Below are 18514 nucleotides of genomic sequence, written 5' to 3'. Positions count from 1 at the left end.
CAGTCTTACGTTTCTGAAAGAAGTCACTGAAATGGAGTTTCAACTATTGTGGATTTATTTTTTAAGGTTAATTTTCATTTAAAGCTTCTAAACCCACTCTATTTATATAAGTTTGTCATGAGAATACTCCTAGGAGCTGAAATTTATGGGTTCATGGTTTGAGTATTAGAGCTTTAGAGAGTAATCCAAGGTTTTTTGTGGGTAATTTGTTATAAGTGATTATGCAACTGAGCTCAGATATTGAAACAAAGATTAAATGCTTATAGGATTTCAACTAAGGTCTTGGCTCCTAAAGTTAATAATCTACAAGACTATGCAGACATTAAGAAAAGCACGAATCTGTCTTCTGAAGAAAGCACTGTATTTAAAAGACTTGCTTTCAAAAGAAGCTCTATTCTCTTTGCAATTGTGACTTTCAAATTATATTCCTTAGAACAACCTGAGAATCCACAGAGATTTTTAAGGGAGCTGAAAACAGTAACTATTAAAGTGGTTTATACGTAGCAGTAAATTTGCCCTACTGAGCATGCTATTGCATTTCTTAGGATTTCACAGATCAATAAAGATTGAAAATCATTGGTTCAGCAGAAGAACCTTAATTAAACAGCACAAATAGGAAAAAAGAAAGAAAATAAATCAAAGTTCCACACATTCCCTCTTTCAATTCCCTCAATTCAATTTGTTATGCATTACCCCAAAAGTAGGGTACAGGTTAGGGCAGGTTCAGTAGATAAAATAACTGCACTAATAATATATAATAATAAATATAATAATAATTATTTGACTTTCATTTCTCTTAAGGCAAATGTCATTGGAGAATTGTTATTAATGTAGAGGCAACAATGCCCTCCTTAATACTCAGGAGATGCGTTTTAGAGAAGACACATTTCCAGTTGCCTCAGCGTTGTTCCTCCTCATTGTTTTACCCCAAAAGATTTAAGAAAAGTCTTAAGGAAAAAGGAAATTCACAATTTCAAGTAAAAATCATTAAATGGTAAACTATGGTAACAGTAATTTCAACATTTACTAAAGCATCAGGAAGAAACAGCAAAATCATTTATGCTTCTTATTAATACTTACCTATTCCTTTTACACTTTCAAATAAAAGGCTGCTCACATTCAGACCATGGTGCAGGTATTACTAGGACAAAGCTACATGAGCTTTTTGGGGAATGATCTAGAAAAGCTGGCTTAAGAAAGTCAGAAATAGAAAGATGGAACAGAAGTTACCTAGCCCATGCAGTGACACAGTGTCTCAGCACACTCCCTACTGGTTTAATTTAATAACATTGAAATATGTAGTACTAAAATCAGTTATGCTTTCTGAGGCATTCAGTGCTTTTTTAAAAATTTCTTTGTACCATGCCCTATTTCAGATCACTACAAAGTTTCCTTATTGGTTCCTTTTTTACTCTTCCTTATTCCTTCCCTTTCTTTCCAGCATATTCCTATACAAGTGTGCTGCTTGCAGCTGCATGACACTATTTAGTAACAGCAGACCCAGCTTAAGAAGTTAACACCTCTTAAACGTGGGTGCAGTGTCCTGCACATGTTGTCTCAGCTGGTACCACATCAGTCTGATAGTTCATGTGGTTGTGCTCTTCATCAGATCTGTGAAATCACAGAATCATAGAACAGTTTGGGTTAGAAGGGACCTGCAAAGCTCATCTAGTCCAACCCCTTCTACAATGAGCTTGGACATCTTCAATTAGACCACGTTGCCCAGAACCACATCCAAACTGGCCTTGAATGACTCCAGGGATGGCACATCCACCGCCATTCTGAGCGACGGTTTCCAGTGTTTCACCACTCTCGTTGCAAAAAAATTCTTTCTTAAATCTAGTCTGAATTTACCATCTTTTAATTTAAAACAATTACCCTTTAGCAACAGACCCTGCTAAAATGTCTCTCCCCATCTTTCTTATAGGCCCTCTTTAGGCACTGGAAGGCTGCTATAAGGTCTCCCCAGAGTCTTCTCCAGGCTGAACAACCTCAACTTTCTCAGCCTTTCCTCATGGGAGAGGTGGTCCATCCCTCTGAACATTTCTGTGGGCCTTCTCTGGACCCCGCAAACAGGTCCTTGTTTTTCCTGTACTAAGGACACCAGCTTAAATCCCTCTTCCCTCTCTGCCATATATAGCAAGCACACTCCTCTGCAGAAATCCACTTGAGAAGGAGGTAAAGCAAACAGTGTTGGCAATGGCAGTAGTAGCCACTGACATAAGGTGCAAGGATAGGTGGCTTGCAAGGTGATGGGATCTGTGTAGCAATGGGATAAAAATGTGGAAACACAGATCAAAACCTACCATTGGATGGCAAACCAGTCCAAAATGCTGACTATAGTCTCAATTCCCGCTTGACAGTCTGAGCCTAGGAAAGAGAGACAGACAAGATGGAGAGACCAAGAAGATTTTGCCAGCATGGCTGGGACTGGGAAGAGCACAAGAAAAATTAAACAACTGGGTACTGCAAAGTGATGTGACTTTGGAGGTGGGAGGCACACAGGGAGGGAAGATAACGAATGCACTGTTACTGGCATGAAGAGTCATCAAGAGCAATACTGTGTTTGTGTTATTTCTGTCACTGGTATTATCAAAGTTTAAATTTACCAGACAAAGAATTGTTGTTTGCTGTTTGTTTCAAAAGAGGCATTTAAACATCAAAATCTGTATGTTTTTTTTTTGTCTCTTTTTTCTTTTTTTTTTTCCTGGGGTCTCTTGCCCCTTTTCACAGTATTTTAGGCCCAGAGTTACAGCCTTCTTTCAATGTGGTAAACCAACCACCTCTGCATCTCCTGAGAAGTCTTTGTCAACTGCCCACATAATGCTAATCATCAGTCTCCTCATTATTCCTCACATTATAAACTATTGGTTTCATCCATATGACAAAATTAAACATCTGTTTTTACCATTTTGTTGTGGCAGTGGAGAGGGAAACTCTTTGGAAACATTGTGAAGAGTAATTAAGGGGAGACAGAAATAATAACCAATATCCATCTTTTCACTCTACTGCATTAAATGACAGAAAGAAATAGAGGAATATATATAAAAGAAACTTTTCAAATTTTGAATTTTTATGTTTTCAGGAATGAAAGCAGAACATCCTTTCAATCAATGCAAATGCCCCATCTGTTCTGGAACATCCTTTAGAAAAAGGGAAGTATTTCAAACAACCACTTCTTTTTCCTGTAAAAGAAGGTTTACTAGCACTTTCATTGCAATGGCTGTGATGTTCAGCTCAGTGTCAGAAACACAATTTTACAAGTTACAGCAAACACGGTGCCAGCCCCAGTGCCAGCTAGCACTTAAGTGGCCAAGGCAGGAACTGAACCAGTGTCTTACTAACACACTGAGTTTCCTGGCTGTCAGAGCAACTCTTACCTGATTATCCTGTCTCTTTCTCTGTTTCTATCTAGAACAAAAAAAGTGAGAAAAGGATCCAACTCCAATAGTGCCCATGGTTTCATCTTGGGATGTGCTTGTGATCTACTAAACAGGTGGGCTGAAGGGGTTACTGTCTTAGAAACAAGGGAATGCTTGCAGCAACCATTAATTAGCACAACCCTTATCTCTGAATTGCTGAAAAGCACAAAGTGAAATATTTGCAACAGCAATGTAAGAGGTGCTTACCATGAGCTGCTTTACTAAGTAAGCATCCAAAAGTAAACCTTAAGTTTGTACAGGAAATAGCTACTAGATATCTATTATGAAAATGTATAAACATGTGGAATGAGGAAATACTATTCCAAGATTAAGAAAATAATATTTGAAAATACTCATTTCCTGTAAAGGAAAATTGTCTTCTGTAAGACAGGTTTTAGAACTCACGAAACACAGGTTTTGATTGTGCTTTTGTGGAAAGAGTATTTCTAGAAGGTAATAAAAATATCATGAACAAAAAAAATAATTTGTTTGACCTAAAATATCAGTGAGGGCTTCACTAGTCTTTTTCTTGAGCATCTTTAATTATCCCAACAGTCGCATTGCTGTTGTCTAATGGTACATTCTCTTAAAACAGTATGTTTTAGAATCAAGTGAAAAGCATTTGACAAGTACATGTCACCAGGAACATTAAACTCTTGCCATGTAGTTTAAAATTATGTGTTTCAGTGCCAGCTAAAGACATTCTAAATTTATAAATTCGATCTGGGAACTTAGAAATGGAAACTATAATAAAGACTTGTCACTGGCAGACAGAGAGGAGTCTCCAGATTATCTCCTAGCTCCATTAACATGATGAGAATCACAGAATCGCAGAGATTAAAAGGCACTTCTACTCTACCCCTCCACTCAAAGCAGAGCCAGCTAGAGCAGGTTGCTCAGGACCATGTGCATTTGGTCTAGAGTATCTCCAAGAAGGAGGCTGCATAATCTCTCTGGGCAACCCGTGCCAGTGTTTGAGCACCATCATAGTAAAAAGCTTCTTATGTTCAGACAGAACCTCCTAAGCTTCAGTTTGTGCCCATTGCCTCTTGTCCTGTCACTGGGCTCCACTGAGAATTTGTCTTAGTCTTGGCTTTGTCTTCTCTACTCCAACCCATTAGATACGTACACACATTAATAAGATCTATCTGGGTCTTCTCTTCTCCAAGTTGAGTAGTTCCACTCTCTCAGTCTCTTCTTGTATGACAGCAACTATAGTTCCTTTGCCATTTTTTTGGCCCTGTGGTGGACTTGGACCAGCATGTCTACATTTCTCTTGTACTGGGGAACCCAGAACTGGATACAGCCCTCCAGATGTGTTGAACCAGGGCTAAGGAAGGATCACCTCCTCAACCTGCTTGCAATATTCTGACCAGAGAAGTTCAGGAGGTGGCTGGGTTTCTTTGCCATCAGTGCACACCGCTAGCTCCTAATCAACCTGTAGTCCATCAAGAGCCACAGGTCCTTCCCTTCAGAATTGCTTTCCAGATGGGTGGCTCCTTTCATGAAGTAGTGTATGGGATCATTTCTTCCCAACTTCAAGTCCATATTTCACTTTGCTGAACTTTTTGGCATTCCTGTTAGCACATTTCTTCAGCTGCTGAGGTCACTTTATACAGCACCCCAACTGTCTGGTGTGACAAGAACTTCCTGCTGTTTTGTAACATACGAGGGTGCATATGTCATCAATTTCAAGCTCACTGAGGGTGCACTCTGTCCTGTCACCCAGGTAAATAACAAAGATATTAAACAGTATTTGCCCCAGTATCAAACACCAGGACACAACACTAGCAACTTGTCTTCAACTGGACTTGGTGCCATTGACTGTAAACCCTTCAGCCTGGCACTTCAGCCAGTTTTCTGTCCGCCTCACTGTCCATATTTCATCAGTTTGTCTATGAGGGTCTTATTGGACACATAGTTGAAAGCCTTACTAAATTCAAGATAAGCAACATTTACAGCACTTTCTTTATCCACCTAGCTGGTCATTTCATGGTAGGCTGTCAGGTTGGCTAGGCATGATTGCTCCTTTGTAAACTGATGTTGACTACTCCACATCACTTTCTCATGCTTCATATATTTTGAAATGGTTTCCAAGATTATTTGTTTTTTCACCTTCCCAGTGATGGAGGTACGGTTGCCCTCACCTTGACTTTCCATCAAAAATGAATATGATTAAACTCTGAACTAGCAGGAGCCAATTTCAGTAGAGCTCTTGCACTTTATGATCTTAGTACCTGTAAGAAGGAATAAAGGTGTATCTGCTGATCTCTCTTCTGGTATTTACTAACCCAGATCTCCCATTACCCAAATTTTTTGAAATTCCTCCCAACTCTCTGGAAAGCAGTGCATATCCCTCAGCAGTATACCAGGAATCCATAGTGCTTGCACTCTCCATTATTCTAAAATGCATTTCTTTCATCTAAGTTCAAACTGCCCTTCCACTTTTTTCTGTCATACTGCTCTACTCCTTCTTTCTCCTACTCCCTTCCAAGCCAAGACTACAGTCCAAAGATCCTCAGTATCCTCTGTCCTAGATTACCCCAATATTTCCTGTCCTTCAGCTACAAAATGGAACTCATTAATGCCCCTATTATTTCTGCTAAAAATGTTTGAAATATGGCTAGAAAAAAATTATATTGACTCAGAAACCAAAATACAGCAAATCAGTAAACCAAGCACCCAAATAAAGCTCTAGTCAACTTCCCACTGGGATTGAGGGCCCAAATGATGGTATTTCAAAGCAAAATATATGTGACACTAGGCCCTGCTCTGAACATCTGTAGCATCACAGCTGCTCTCAAACAGCAGTTAGACAGCAGGCTAGATGAACATAGTCCTAAGGAATGAAAGATAATCATCAGTAGAATGACTTCTAGCAATGAAGCTAATTACATTACATAGTGTACTACAGATCAAACTAGTCTGACATATTTTGGAATAGTCTAAGACACTGGGATGGGATTCATTCCCAAACATGGCTTTAGGAATTTATTCCTGTGGGGAATGGATATTCCCATGTGCTACTGAGATTTGCATATCATACCAGACCCTCAAAATGGTCTTCAGGTAGATCCTGTTCTCCTCTAGAACACAACAGGACATTTGCATTTGAGTTGATTATTGCATGTGAGTTGATGGACACTACTGTGTAAGACATTCCAAACAATCTTGCAACAAGTGCATCACAAGTGCATCACAATTGATTGCAAGGGAAGACTCAGGAATATCTCTCCATAAATCTTCCAACAACTATTAATTTCTTTACTGTTATTGCCAAGTTACACACAGTTCAGCATCAGTTCTCTGGAAAACTGTTCGTAGTGACTGCCTAATCTTTGACCAACCCATGTGCTATGTGCTGTCACTGTCACTGCTTCATGCTGTTGTATTAGTTCTGTGAAAACAAGCCCCCAGGTGTACTTATGAGAGTGCTGACCTGAGGATCTTATATGAAGACGTTTTAGTAGTAAGCAAAGCAAGTAACGTATACCTTTGCTAATGAATATTTTTAATGTCTTCCAAGGACAGAATGTCACATATTCTCAATTGTAGGATTTATGATTTTCAGAGAGCTACTATTATTGTCTCAGCTTAACCAAGCCTTTGCTTCCAAAGCAATACCACTAAGCAGATGGCTTGAAGCCCTGCTTGACATCCTAATCTGAAGCAAAGCTGTTAACTCATGCACACATAGCAATAACTTTTTGTGTTGTATCTGTACTGAAAAATCCTTCTTTCTCCTCAAAGAATTTACAGCCATAAGTCAGCCATGCACATTCTATCAAGGGGATGCTACTTCTAAAGTACTACTAGGGGAAAAGAATACTTAGGAGTTTGTCAAATGTATTTGCATTGGCTTTTTAAATTTAAAGCAAGTATGAGAATTTTTTCTTACAACATTTTGGTGTTTTACTCCTATAGAAACTAAGGTAAGTCACTGTACTCGGCTAGAAGCAGCATTCAAATTCTCCCTCTTTAATGAAATGGGAGACATTCATTAACTTTAAATTTTGCAATGACATTCAACTCTTCCAGGCCATCTTTAGGAAATGAGTGTCTAGAGTGAGAGTAAAGAAATTCTTGTAAAAGCTAAATATGCAGCTACTAAGTGGCCTGTCTCAGGCATCTGACAGGAGCATAAAATTACAGTAGAATTGAATGTTAAAATATATTTCTATTTCCACATACAGTTTATAGCATACAGTGGTATGACTCTTGGGCATGAATTTACACTTTTCAGTGGAAAGATATTGTGGGTAGCCTACTTTTCGTTCTATCATAGAATAATCAATATGTCAGCAACACTTCTATACAAACTTGAGGAGTAGAAGCACTATGGCATTATTGCTGTCTTACCTCAGAATAGCTACCAGCCTATGTTCAATGTTCTTAGATATTCTGCAGCAAACTTATAGTGCCCTTTCTCACTAAGCCCTTATATGACATAGATGCACCATAGTAGTTTACCTTCAATAAAATCACAGGGTTGAAGGGGATGTTGTTTTTTTTAAACCGTATAATTTGAGTAAGTTGAAAGTTGTAATTTGGAAGATTTCTTAGTATCTTTTTGTATTCTATATTGATTCTAGAATATGCTATTAATTGAGTATACCTACATGTAAAATATAACAATATGTGTTATATCCACAGGGTTGCATGGCACACAAAGTGCTGTAAAACCCATATACTAAATTAAAAATGAAAATTACCAGAGAACATAATTAAGATAATCTCATTATTACTTCATGACCCAGTGAATAGTTTCTTGCATTCAGCTATTTAGTTCAGAATTCAGTAAAACACCTCAGTCATTTATCAAGTTATAGTATAAAAATGCAGACTTGAAATATTTTTCATAACAGACACTCATCTGGCTTCTTTATGCTTCCTACAGAATGTTATGATAATAACTTCTGAGATAGTATTTTGACAGTGGTATATAAATAGATGTTATATACTCCTATTAATCATGGTATCTAACAACACACAAATGGTAGCAGAAGTCCATAGATTACTACTTCTCACATGAATTCCAGTTTCAGAGCCACAGCTCCAGCTCTCTCTTTTCTACTGTCTTGCTATTTTCCTGCTTAGGACAGCTCTAATTTCATTACTGAAACCCTCTCAATTACAAGGAAACAGCTTAGTTCAATATTTCTTTGTCCTGCTGGTACCAGAGTAGAATAGGTTTCCTTCACACTTTTCCAAAACTTTCCTGTATTGCGTATGATAATTTTCCCCAGACTGGCTGTATTTCACCCGTACTTTCCACTGCTGGTGTCATAGTGCCTTGGGGCCTCTCAGGATTCTGTGAATCTTAATGATAACAGAGTTTCAATAACTGTAGTAAATTCTCATTTTCCTCTTTTTTTTTTTTTTTTTTTTTTTTTATTCAATTGCACATAAGAACAGTAGAGAAAAAAGGTAACTAAATTAGATCTGAGTTACATTTGTGGGAATTAAAGAGCAGTTGTACCCTGAGGTGTGTCTCCATGAAATCGGTACTTTGTATTATATTACAGTGCCTCAGTGATTTCAGCCCTGGTAAGCAATCACAAGTCTTGTTCCCTCTTGTTTTTAGGCCATTGCTGGCAATGACCAGTAATACAGACTCATTCAGACCTGTTAATTCTTTTGTTGATGAGGTTGAACTTGCATCATTAGTTTTAATGGGTCCCCTACACCAGTGGAAATAAGCAGGATCTGAACGGGTTGGTAGCATATGGAAACCAGCACTGATTTGAATATCAATATTCTACTTCTGAATCAACACCTGCATAAACTGAACTCTTTGAAAAATACAGTAGGAACCAGTTTTCCCTGATGAAAGATGCCCTAGCTCTGGTGGGTAAGTGCTGTCCCTGCCAGCACAAGTTTCCCTCCTGTGCTGAATGGACATTGACTAAAATACTGAGTGTAAAATGCAAGTCACATTCAAATTGCTTCTACATCTAGAAAAAAAGGCAAATTATTAATAACATTCTTTTTGACTTTTTCTACCCATCCTTTCAGTGAAATACAAAGGCATTAAGTTGATAGCTCCCTTTGTACCTGCTTTTGCTCAGCTTGAGATATGTTCATGACACGAAAAGAAGCAGTAGGGACAAATAATTTGAAAAACAGAAGGTCTAGATTTTTTTTTTAGATAGTGGGAGTTGCATTGCTTTCCCATCTTTACTTTTCTGATCATAAATGTCATTTAAAATTCCTAAGTACCAGCTGGTTTCTAGTCCATCTCATAAAATGATGGCTTTGTTTTAGTATCTGTTTTCCTGGGGTGCAAAAGAACGTTCTCACTTGGACAGTAAAAAAAAATTACTTTTTTTATCTAGACCGATATTTATGTCTTCACTTCTACCTATTTGTAATTGTACATAGAGTTAGAATAAACAGACCAACAACTAAAACATCCATGTGTTATCAGCATTATTCCCAGACTAAAGCCAAAACACAGCTCTGCACCAGCTATTAGGAAGAAAAATAACTCTATTCCAGAAGAAACCGGAACATTCACTTAAATGGTGACACCAGTAAGAGAAGGTTGTGTAGAAAGTCCCATCTTTTATTTTACCTTTTTATGTGTCCTTCATTGTGCAAAAGGTAATTTTTTTATTTTGCAATCCAACTCAACTCGGTACACTACAGAGCTACCTTGCTGTAGTGCCACTACAGAGCTACCTTGCTGTAGTGCCTTGCCATAGGTCTGCTCTAGAGACTGCTTGCAAATTGTCGAGTCAGAAAAATACGTGAATAAAGGCCCAAGTGTTAGAAATTCTGCGATCCTCCAGAAATATTTCTCCTCTCTGAAATATTCACCTTACAGTATTTCCTTTGAGCATTTTTGCAGGAAGAGAGAAAAATCTGAACCAGACTTTCTTATGCCCCAGAGACTCCTAGCTTATCACAGGCATGTTGAAGTCAGGAGGCTATATATGTCCCTGCAGTATGTATACTAGAAGCATTCCCATAAGAACAGAAATAAAGACTTGGTAGCATTTATGGAACAGCTGTTGCCCAAGTTGCTCAGCATAAATGTTAAAGATGATCCACTCTTTGTGCTGAAAATCATGTCCCCTTATGAAAACAAGTGGTAAGAAATAATTCAGAAGGAAACTTGTCTGTTTCCTACGTATGATAGACTGGGCAGGTAGCATGAAGGAAGCAAAGCAAAATAAAAAGAAATACCCTAGAAGACAAAACATTCTTATTTCCTCAGATTTTTACTTTGCCAGTCAGGCAAAAATAAGAAGGGAAATAATATTGCCTCAGTTTTTTGTTGTTTTTTTTTTTTTTACATAGAACCTGACCATAGGTAGTATTACTGAGAAAGAGAGTATTTTCTTAGGGCCAGAATGCTACAAATTGATTTCTAGTAAGAATTTGAGCATACAGGGAAATATCACAAGCTGCTTTTTGTGATTTAAGAGCCCTCTTGAACTGATTTTTTGGATTGCAAAACTGAAAATATTAGCAATAAAAACTTAAGGTTGCCTTCTGGTTTCTTACAGTGAAATATACAATCAGCTGTTTTAAAGACGTGTTTTCTTACATCCTTTGAGGCTTATTAGCATAATGCATAGCTGCAATACACAATGAACACTCCCTCTCTAAGGAACTGTTTTCTTTCCTCTCTCTTTCAAAGGAAAATAAATACCGTGACAGGTGGCATTTAACAGGAAAAAAAGGCACTCACATCTAATTTTCCTTTTTTAGCTTATTCTAGGTGTAAAGCAGCCATTTTACCAACTTGGTCATAACCACTTAGCTTTGTAGGTCTTCAGTCTTTTTCACCCATTCTTTACATGGACAGTACAGTTTTCCCCAGTCCTTGAAATTTAGCTGGTTAGTCCTTGTGGCTCCAGAAAGCTTCTGTACGTTAATCTACTCACACAAAGCTCACTGCAAATGAGGTAAGAAGAACTAGCAGCACTGTGACATTGAGAGTGTTGTCAAAACCACTGTGCAAAACCTAAAATGTTTATTTAAAATATTCCTTCTTAAGTTATTAACACTGAAAGCATGTTAAATAGCTAAGACATTCATGCAGTAAATCAGCTCCTTTGTGTTTGATGGAACTATTCATGTGTGTACATGCTATTAAGAGAATGGTCTTAATTGCTTTTCATCATTTGTACAATTTTACTGTTATTTGCACTAAATTCAGCTGTGAAAATGAGAGGTTACTTAGGTTCAAGTTCTGGCTATAATGCATTAGCACAATGCTGAAATGTTTACATTGCAAACACAGCAGAGAATTTGTACCCAGTAAAAAAGCTTCCAAAAGATTTATGAATATATTTCCATTAGAAAGGCCAGTTTGGATCCTGAAATGGAACATAAACTTCCTTCTACCACAATCAAAGCAAAGGAACAAAACCCCACATACTTTCTGGATTTTTTAAAAAGGAGTCCTGAGTAAAAGCAGAAATCTTTCCTTATCCTAGCACTAGGAAAGGCAGTACAACTAAGTTCTGATTTTGAATACATCACTGTGTATAAAGAAAGGGAATTGACATTTATTTTCTGGTAGACTTTCTCCATACCACAAAAATAACTGTGATGCTAAATTTGATTATATTTGATAGAACTGACAATATGTCTGTGAATTTACACAGGGCTATGGAGTGAGAGACAGTAACAAACCCAACACTCCTCAGTAGCGGCTTTTGCCTACATATGTAGTATGCAGTTCTTATACCTCACATTCATATCTTTGCAGTGCACTAATACAAACTTAGTTCCACTTTAACTCAGCATAAATAGGATTCCCCTATATAGAAGTACTTCATACTGATTAGTGGTAAGTAGTCATACAACAGGGCTTTTCCTCTCAATTACTGTTTGTGAGCTGTTAATACAGGCCTGAAGGTCCACTGTGAAACTTGGTCTTATTATGCTTATCAGAAGTAAAAGGGGCTCTTTGACAGTGAGGCTTTTACATGGATTTACTAAGTAAAAATATACCTGTGAATGGAGCTTAGGCTAGTAGAAGGAATCACATTTGGCATTACCCAAATAATGAAGGCATTACCCATCAAATGCATCAAACCCCTCAAAAAAATGTGGCTGAAGCTTAGAAGAATATTTCTGTGTCTATGTCTGCATTCAGCAATAGCAGTCATTTTTCTTCTTTTGGTGCAGTGCTGTGTTTTTGACTTTCAACCTGAGAACAATGCTGATAACACAGATGTTTTTAGTTGCTGCTCAGTATAGTTTACTCTGACCAAGGACTTTGTGAGTTTCATGCTCTGACAGGGAGGAGTGGAAACCAGAAGGAAGCAGAGACAGGACACCTGACACAAATTAGACAAAGAGGTATTCCATACCACAGCACGTCATGCCCAGTATGTAAACTGGGGGCAGTTACCCGGAAGGGTTAGATCACTGCTCGGTCGCGCTGGGCATTGGTCAGCAGGTGGTGAGCGGTTGTATTCTCTTCCCTTATTATTTCCCTTATCATTATTATCATTGATGGTAGCAGCAGTGATTTGTGTTATACCTTAGTTACTGGACTGCTCTTATCTCAACCCCTGGGAGTTACATTCTTTTGATTCTCCTCCCCACCCCTATGGGAGCAGCAGGAAGAGGTGGGATGGGGGTGGGGGTGGGGTGAGTGAACGAGCGGCTGTGTGGTTCTGGGTTGCCAGCTGGGCTTAAACTATGACAGCCTGTCCTGGGTTCAGCAGTAGCAGTCATTTTTCTCCTTCTTAATAGCTGGTGCAGTGCTGTGTTTTGACTTTTGGCCTGGGAACAGCGCTGATAACACCGATGTTTTAGTCCGACCAAGGACTTTGTGAGTCTCATGCTCTGACAGGGGGGAGGGGAAGCCAGGAGGAAGCAGAGACAGGACACCTGACCCAAACTAGCCAAAGAGGTATTCCATACCACAGTACGTCATGCCCAGGATGTAACAGAGAGTTACCCGGAAGGGCTAGGACTGCACGGTTGGACTATGTTTCAGGTGGTGTTCGGTCAGATGGGGTTGGGGGAGTTATCGGTCGGCTGGTGCTGAGGTGTTGTATTCTTTCTGCTTGTTATTTCCTTTATCATTATTATCATTGGTGGTAGCAGCAGTGGCTTGTGTTATACCTTAGTTACTAAACTGTTCTTATCTCAACCCATGGGAGTTGCATTCTTTTTGATTCTCCTTCTCATCCCTCCAGGAGCATGGGGAGGGCAAGAAAGGGGATGGAGTGAGTGAATGAGCTTTATGGTTGGGTTTAAACCACGACACAGCCTATCAGTTCCCACCAGCTGCAGATCTGGTTCACTTCATACAGACCCAGGCAGTAGAGGAATCCAATCATCCTACAAGCTGAGTGAACTAATAAGTTTACAAGAAATGTTTAATAAGCAAATGAGCACTTCTTGCTAAAAGACCATTAAAATAGGGTCAGAAGCTTGTTGATTAGATATCTAAGCAGTGCTTGATGAAAATAAGGCAAAAAATTAAAGGAAACATTGTTCAAAAGGATTAATCAGTTAAATCCAAGCAGAATTTTTAAAAAACTTCACTGTTTACAAATCAACAGCAGAGAGCTAGATGGCTTTTCAATCCCAGTTTTTGTTCTTTCCAAGAAGAAGCTTTTGGATGTTGACAAGTCTTAAGGCTCTATTTAATATGACAGTTGCTATACATTAGCCCAACATTATTTCATCAAAGGTCACTTATTCATGAATTCCACATTTAATTTCATCACTTTTTGTATAATCAGAGAGTTGATTAGAATTTCTCTGATATGAGTTGATATGATTGGCAGGTCATATTTATATGGAAAATGCTGCATCAGAATTTGCAAAGTCAAAAAAACCCCACAAGAATTTATGATGAGTGTAGCTATATAGCATCTTTCTAATACATTTGAATTATTTCATTAAAGAAATCACATGATGAGAGTTCGGATGCAAATCTGGTCAAGAAAGAGCTGCATATGTCTTTTTCAATTCAGTTAACAAGATGAGACTAGACACAACACTTCATATTAAAGCACATATGTGCCTCCCTTTCCTTTCCTTTCCTTTCCTTTCCTTTCCTTTCCTTTCCTTTCCTTTCCTTTCCTTTCCTTTCCTTTCCTTTCCTTTCCTTTCCTTTCCTTTCCTTTCCTTTCCTTTCCTTTCCTTTCCTTTCCTTTCCTTTCCTTTCCTTTCCTTTCCTTTCCTTTCCTTTCCTTTCCTTTCCTTTCCTTTCCTTTCCTTTTTCCTCTTTTCTTTCCTCTTTCATTGCCTATTACCTTTGCTTTCCTCCCTCTTCCCTCCCCTCCAGTTCTCTTCTGCTCCCCTGGTTTAGCTTCATAAGTGTGGGGATAAAAGATGCATATTAGGTACCTACTTTTAGAAATATTAAAGAATCAGTCATAGGCAAATATTGCATTATATTGTACATGAAGAAAAAGTAATGTTTTGGCTGAAACTTCTAAAATGATTTTTTTTTTTCATTACTTGAAAAAATGTTTATTTCCATCTTTGTTCAGTAAAGGTACTAATTTTTCATCTTTACCCACACAAATACATAAATAGGCTAATTCCTCTTCTCTAGAAAATAGTTTTAAAATAATTTCTTCTCATTGTAAAGCACTTAGAAGTTTCCAGAAAACATTGTCATTGAAAAAAATCTCAGAAAATACAGGTAAGAACACAAAACAAAACAAAGAAACTCCCAGGATATATTAAACTTTTGGGGTTTTGGGGTGGTTTTTTCCTACTTTCCAAACGTATCTGTGAAATATCTGCTTCAGGAACCTTGTCTTACTCTGTTTCTGTGAAGGATCTCCTAACAAACACTGTAGGCTTGAAATTTAGGAATATAAAAGGGTAAAAATTTATTAAGAACCGTCTGCGATAGCATTGGCATTGCCACACAGTTAAATCAGTTTGGCAATTATTTTTGGAAGCTCAGCTGGGACAATCATCTGATGTATTTTAGTTGTGTGCCAATTATTTCACAGATTTCTGCCATCCGTTCTCACCCTGCATGACAAAGTAATAAAACCCACTTACTGGACACAGTTAAAATATCATTATCAGCTTCAAATCAGCTGCTCCACTAGGACAAGCAGGATTTGGTCTGTGTCACAGGTAATTAAAGTTGACAAACAATTAGTTTTTTATTGTCATTTTCTCAATTTTCAAAAATATAAGTAAGATGACTGCAAAATCATCCTTCCTACCCCTCCTGTATCCAGGATGTCTTGGACTACAGTTCTTTACTGTAAGGCATCCTCACAGAAGTTTTTTTGTGGTGGTATAATTCACCAAGAGATATGTGAGTAGACTTCTGTTCATTTAACGGTCAAAACCGTACTGTTATTAAATGAATTCAGTAATTTACTTGGGGCTTGAAATGGGAAGATGTTCCCTACCTACTAGGGTAAACTGGCTGGAGACATTTACAGTGCAGATAACAAACAAACACCACAGGAGAGAGAAAACCTTAACTTCCAGGTTTTACCAAATGATAACAAGACCTGTCTGCTACCTGGGAATTGAGGACAAAGGTAGACACAAAAATCCACAGGCTGCAAAATAATTTGACAAGAACATAAAGACCATCTTGGTAATTGCTCCCGACAGCAGTCCAAACCACTACTCTGGATGCTTATTCTGAAAGAGCTGTCCCTTGCCTTGCAGAGGTTGATTTGAAGGCAGTTCTCTGAGAACCACAGCACGTTATTTCATCAGCCAGCTTGTCAACTCAGTAATGAGAAAGCTGTAATGCTATTGGCACTCGCTTTGGTGAAAAACAGAGTTTGCAGCATGTTGACAGCACTGCAGCCTCATCAACCACCCTGACTTCCTCTAATGACCTGTGGAAGAGGAGTCGTGGTGTAACTGAGTGCCTCTCCTTAGATTTAGAAAATCTAAAGAAAATCTGCTTATATTTTCATGAAAACATAGACTAATCTTATTGCAAATCATAACAGCACTGTTCCCCCAACCTGATTAATGACAAAAAGTTATTTCTTGAAATACATTCCAGAGAAACAAAAGGGATACTATTACAGTGAAAAACCCCTAATACAGAGACCCTTAAGGAGAAGTTGAAAAAGCTTTCTAGCAATTATGCTGCTTTTAGAAGTGAAATAACAGAGTTACTATTACCTGTTCCTTCAATAACCCAGGTATGGCTAATATAATTTCATATGACTCATCTAATAAGATTTTTTTCTTATGTTACTTTAAAAGCAATATGTTTGTCTAAAGAAAAGACAGATCATTACTCTAGGTTAAAAAAGAAATCTGACCTGCTTTTTAAATAATTTTAAACTTTCAAAATTGTCAGTTCAAAATTAATTGACAAAATGTCAATAACATTTTTTGTTACTAGGCACAAGAGAAAGATTCAGAAATATGAAAGCACCATTTATGATAAAATAACACATTTGAGAATGTTGCTAATATATAAAATTGTGAAGGTGGTAAGAAACTGGCACAAGTTGTCCAGAGAAGCTGTGGCTGCCCTATCCCTGCCGGTATTCAAGGCCAGGTTGAATGGGCCTTTGAGTAATCTGGTCTAGTGGAAGGTGTTCCTACCCATGGCAGGGGGCTGGAACTAGGTGATCTCTAAGTTCCCTTCCAACCCAAACCATTCTGATTCTGTTATACCGTGGCAAGTTGAACGAGTGCGTATTACAATGAACATCACATGCTGCTTAAGAGAAGGAACCTGCAAGTTTGGTCAAGCCTGGGCAGACACAGAAAATGATGTATCACACTCCACTACACCGTGCTTGGCACACACCTGGTTGAGTGTTCATGGTAGCTAGCAATAAGTTGGAAAACAGCCTACAGAGCTTGTATTTGAGTACAACTTCCTTGTATTATATCCGTTGTACACAGAGGAAACATGGAAATAAATTAGGTATGTACATTTTAAAATTCCCCATATTGTAAGCAGAAATTGTGAAAATTAATTTCAGCATTCTGGCACAGGCTGCCAGGGATCTGATAATAAAAGAACGTTAGCTGCTCTGAGTAGGTGGTTGGCTTTGCTCCCACAAGCTTTCCAATATGCTTCCCATTACATTTTAATACTTCTGTACTGTGACTATAACCACTTACTAAGGATTCTGATTGATACAATGGGAGCAGGTTTGTATGGCAGAAAATATCAACATACTCAGTATATAAGCAGGTCTGGACATAGAGGATAGTGCTGAAGCTCCAAGTGGCCGAATTAAGATTTCAGAAGTACTTAACAAAGGATAACATTTAAATATGAAAAAAAAAGAAGAAAAGGAAAAAAACTGCAGCTAGTGTTTATTATACTTTAGCAATGATTCTAACTTGTAGATCATCGCTGCAAGAACCCTCTCCTGTTTTGGCAGATTCTCTTGGATGGGTGCAGGGGTGAGCCAGGAGGCTACCTGAGTGGCCTTGCAAAATTTCTCAGGTTCCTGGTAGCTATGCAATGCTTGTACATGCTAGCACACTGTTGTGAAACATGCATTTCAGCTGGGCAAAAAAGCTACTGCTTTGCAATAAACCTGAATCGCAGGGTGTATTTTCCAGTCAAGTGCAGTCTGAGTTACTCCGAAGCACTTGCCTTTGATACTCCAGCACTGGTTTGATTGGATGATTTTCACAACCTTGTGCCTTTCTTATTTATTGTTCTTAAGACAGATTCAGTGCTCCTTCCCCTAAGAAGTTCATCTTAAAAAGAGACAGAACAAAGTTGATTTTTAAGTTACTTTAGAGTTGACAAAGTAATTTTCTATATCCCTCACCCAGGTATTAAAAAATCAATAGCCTAATTACAGTAAGCCCTGGATATTTTTGCTTTCCTTTTTATCTTTCAATTTTGAAAGTTTAGTATTCATAGAATCATAGAATCATACAATAGTTAGGATTGGAAAGGACTTTAAGATCATCTAGTTCCAACCCCCTTGTCCCTTCTGCCTCACACCAGACCATGTCATCCAAGGCTCTGTCCAACCTGGCCTTGAACACTGCCAGGGGTGGAGCATTCACCACTTGTTTGGTCAACCAGTTCCAGTGCCTCACCACCCTCACAGTAAAGAACTTCTTCCTTATATCTAACCTGAACTTTCCATTTAAGTTTAAACATATTACCTTGCCTTTCGCCAGCATGA

The sequence above is a fragment of the Lathamus discolor genome, chromosome 1 (genome assembly GCF_037157495.1).
Source record: "Lathamus discolor isolate bLatDis1 chromosome 1, bLatDis1.hap1, whole genome shotgun sequence".
NCBI lineage: Eukaryota > Metazoa > Chordata > Aves > Psittaciformes > Psittacidae > Lathamus > Lathamus discolor.
The sequence above is the reverse complement of the archived record's forward strand: the minus strand, read 5'-3'. Positions refer to the sequence as shown.